Raw genomic sequence first — 4,868 nt, 5'->3', positions numbered from 1 at the left:
AATGAGGTAGTTATTTTAAAAGGAACAATGTGTAGGGGTAAGGGGAGAAGGCTGTTGAATGGCACTAAGTTGCTCATATAGAGACCAGCCACAGACATGATGGACTGTGTGATCTCCTTCTGCACTATAATGAAACAGTGATTTTGTGAAGAGAGTACCTGCTGGGTGACAAGGACCATCAGTGCAAATATGAATTTGTCCATTTTGTCAGGAACAACACAAAAAAAAAGTATACCATTTAAATATACAAAGATTGCAAGACTCAGTGAGAGATAGGGAGAATGAAATAAGACGTTTTCAGCTCCAGCAAGTGGAAGTACAATATGGAGTATCAGATTAGAAAAGTTTTAATGCTGCTGTAAAAGACATTCGTGAGACCACATCTAGAATACAGAGCTTCTTATTTGTAAGAAGACATAATTGCTTTAAAGGTATTTCAGTGAAGGTTCACTGTTTTCATTCTTGGAATGAAGGACTCACTTTGTGAAGAAAGGTGAAACAGGTAGGTCTGCATTTATTGATGTGGGCGATGGTTAGTTCAGTTGGCTTGACAGCTGGCTTGTGATGCAGGGTAATGTTAACAATGTGACTTCAATTCCTGCATCAGCTGAGATTACCATGAAGGTTTCCCCTTCTCAACCTCTTCTCTGCTGGGCCAAAGGTAGCAGTAGGATTGAATTCAACTACTATCTGTATCGTCTTGGCCAGGCATATCCCACACTCTACCATTACTGTTAAGACTGTGAGGTCAACCCTAGTTCAATAAAATATACAGGAGGACATGCAGGAGCAACCCCAAGCTACCTAAAAACATAGGCAGAAGTGGGTACTGCAGATGCAGGAGATCAGAGTCAAGTTAGATTGGTGCTGGAAAAGCACAGCAGTGTCAGGCAGCATCTGAGGTGCAGGAAAATCGATGTTTTGGGCAAAAGTCCTTCATCAGGAATGAGGCTCGGAGGTGGAGAGAAAAATGGGAGAGGGTCAGGGCTGGGGAGAAGGTAGCTGAGAATGCAATAGGTGATGGAGGTGGGACCAAAGGTGATAGGTCGGAGGGGAGGGTGGTGCAGATTGATGGGAAGGAAGATGGACAGGTGGGATAGGTCAGCAGGATGGTGCTGAGTTGGAAGGTTGGAACTAGGGTAAGGTTGGGGGAGAGAAAATGAGGAAACTGGAATACCAATTCCCAATTCCTCCCCTTCCGATGCTCAATATGATATCAAGAGATGGCTGAAGGCACTGGATACTGCAAAAGCTGTGGGCCTTGATAATATCCTTGCAATATTTTTCTAGACTCTGCTCCCAGGAGGACCAGTTCCACCACCGAACACACCAGATGGCCTCCTTCTTTAAAGACCTCAACTTCCCCTCCCATGTGGTTGAAGAAGTCCTCCAACACATCTCATCCATGTCCCTCATGTCTGTCCTCAAACCTCACCCCTCCAACTGTAACAAGGACAGAGCCCCCCTGGTCCTCACCCCACCAACCTCCACATAAATCACATCATCAGCTGATATTTCCGCCACCTCCAAACAGACTCCACCACCAGGGATACATTTCCCTCCCCACGCCTATCCGCCTTCCGCAAAGACCATTCCCTCCGCAACTACCTGGTCAAGTCCACGCCCCCCAACAACCCACCCTCCCCTCCCGGCACCTTCCCTTGCCACCGCAGGAATTGCAAAACCTGCACCCAAACCTCCCCCCTCACCTTCATCCAAGGCCCCAAAGGAGCCTTCCCCATCCATCAAAGTTTCACCTGCACTTCCACACATGTCATTTATGGTATCCATTGCTCCCGATGCGGCCTCCTTTACACTGGGAAGACCTGACACCTTCTCACAAAGTGCTTCAGAGAACATCTCTGGAACACCCACACCAATCAACCCCACCGCCCCATTGTCGAACATTTCAACTCCCCCTCCCATTCTGCCAAGGGCAAGCAGGTCCTGGGCCTCCTCCACCGCCACTCCCTCACCACCTAATGCCTGGAGGAAGAATGCCTCATCTTCCACCTCAGGACCCTTCAACCCTAGGGCATCAATGTGGACTTCACCAGTTTTCTCATTTCCCTTCCCCCCAAGTTACCCCAGTTCCAAACTTCCAGCTCAGCTTTGTCCTCCTGTCCATCTTCCTTCCCACCTATCCGGTCCACCCTCCTCTCTGACCTATTACCTTCACCCCCACCGCCATCCACCTATTGCACTCTCAGCTATCATCCCCCGCCCAGCCCCATTCCCCTCCCATTTATCTCTCCACCCTCCGAGGCTCCCAGTCTCATTCCTGATTAAGGACTTGGTGAATCAACCTGGTGCATATTTAATACAAGACAACTTGATTTCTAACTATGCTGCATGCAATATTCAGAACTAAGCAATCTCAAAGACAAAGATCAGATCCAGGCTCTGCAGTCCTGCTATATTCATTTGAGAATGCGAGTAGGCAATTTAAAAAAAAACTAACTGCAAGTGAAAGTTCCATGACTGTACCTGTCCTCAATGATGGGGAAACACATCAGCACAAAAGATAAAGTGGAAGTATTTGAATTTATGTTCAACCAAAAGTGCCAAGGAATGATCCATCTTGGCCTCTTTAAAAGGTCCCAGCACCATAGAAGCCATTTTCAATCAATTTGAATCACTCAATATGACATCAAGAGATGGCTGAAGGCACTGGATACTGCAAACGCTGTGGGCCTTGATAATATCCTGGCAATTTTTCTCTAAACTTTTGCTGTTTTGTGATCACCTCATCCAACTCTGGTGTCAGTGAACACAATCCTTAATGCTCATTCTCCAAAAGCCATGTTCCTTCCATTCACTCTGTTCATGTTCTGTGTCACTGAGGGCACAATGTAGGAATAAACACCACTACAAAACACCCATTTCAAACCAACTTGATAAGTCAATATTCCATATGAAAATAAATGAATCACCTTTGTCCATTCTCTTGTGCCTATCAGTACAGGAACATGAACACTGCCAACCACATAGAGATCAGCAGGCTGTGCTCAATACAGGCTCTGTAACTCCCCCAACAATATGTTTCAGTGATGTTTTAACCTGTTGGAAGTTTGAGTTGAACTGATGTGAGATTTGTTTCCACAGTTATGACGGCATCAAAGTGAGACTCCATGACATTAGATGAGTTTTCACTGCAAGATCCAAACAATAAGGTGGCTTCTGCTTGTATTGAGGTAGAAACTCAAACACTGACTGTCAGATGCTGCCTTATGATTTTCAAGTGGTACTGAGCACCACCTCCATTTTAAAAATGATTGGCTCCAAAGTCTGCTTAAGTCTCTTTGCCAACTTGATACTAAAGTTCCCAATAATGTGTGCCAATGACAACAAGCTTTCTGGCTGGCCTGCCAATTCACAAAGCATTTCCTTGTGCGTGTCCATTTGTCTCCTGTGCCATGAAAGTCCTTATCTACATCCTTTGCAGCAGAACCCATGTGAGACTTCATTGGCTAGGGAGCTGAAACCAATGTCATTCAATCCCCTGCCCTGACTGCTGACCTTTTGTGCATGGTAATTCACTTAATGCAGATTCCCATTCTAAGTTATGCTCTGAAGAACACATAATTAAGGCCCAGTCGTATTATCGCTAGACTATTAATCAGCTCATGTTCTGGGGACCTGGTTCAAATCCCACTGTGGCAGATCGTAGAATTTGAATTAAATTTTTTTAAAAATCTGAAATTAAGAGTCTAATGATTAAATGTTAAAAAGAATCTGAAATTAAGAGTCTAATGATGACCATTGTTGATTGTCAGGAAAGGTTCACTAATGTCCTTTAGGGAAGGAAATCAACCATCCTTACCTGGTCTGGCCTACATGTGACTCCGAGGAGAAAGTGAGGTCTGCAGATGCTGGAGATCAAAGTTGAAACTTTATTGCTGGAACAGATTCCCATTCTAAGTTATGCTCTGAAGAACACATAATTAAGGCCCAGTCGTATTATCGCTAGACTATTAATCAGCTCATGTTCTGGGGACCTGGGTTCAAATCCCACTGTGGCAGATCGTAGAATTTGAATTAAATTTCCTGAAGAAGGGCCTGTGCCCGAAACGTCGAATCTCCTGTTCCCTGGATGCTGCCTGACCTGCTGTGCTGTTCCAGCAATAAAGTTCCTACATGTGACTCCAGAAACCACAGCAATTTGGTTGACTCTTGACTGCCTTCTGAGTAATTTGGATGGGCACTAAATGCTGGCCTAGCCAGAGAATGAATTAAAAACAAAATCAGTTTCTGAGCTGATAGCTGCCAGCGTGAGATTGAGTGAGTCATTGACAATTTCATGCTCAACGAGAATTGAACTCTCTTGTACCAATGCTGGACTGCATGGCAGTTCTAAAAGGAGAAAAGCACAAGGTTTAAAGTTGTTAGGGAGACAGAATAACAAGACATGAACGCTGACACTATCTGCAGCTTGAACATCAAAGAGCTTGCAAATGAAGGTGAAATCCATTCAGAAATGGATTAGACAAAAACATGCTGCATATTTCATGCTTTAAACCCTGCCACTGGCCATGGATTCAAACATGACCACTCCATCATTTTGTCCTCCACTGAGTGAGAGCTTGTGTCAATGCCTGCCTCCTACTGGTTAAGTTTTTGCAATTCATAGAGTCATAGAGTCATAGAGACGTATAGCATGGAAACAGATCCTTCGGTCCAACCTGTCCATGCCAACCAGATATCCCAACCCAATCTAGTCCCACCTGCCAGCACCCAGCCCATATCCCTCCAAACCCTTCCTATTCATATACCCATCCAAATGCCTCTTAAATGTTGCAATTGTACCAGCCTCCACCACATCCTCTGGCAGCACATTCCATACACGTACCACCCTCTATGTGAAAAAG

This window comes from Chiloscyllium plagiosum, chromosome 22 (genome assembly GCF_004010195.1).
Source record: "Chiloscyllium plagiosum isolate BGI_BamShark_2017 chromosome 22, ASM401019v2, whole genome shotgun sequence".
Classification (NCBI taxonomy): Eukaryota; Metazoa; Chordata; class Chondrichthyes; order Orectolobiformes; family Hemiscylliidae; genus Chiloscyllium; species Chiloscyllium plagiosum.
This window is presented reverse-complemented; position numbering follows the sequence as displayed.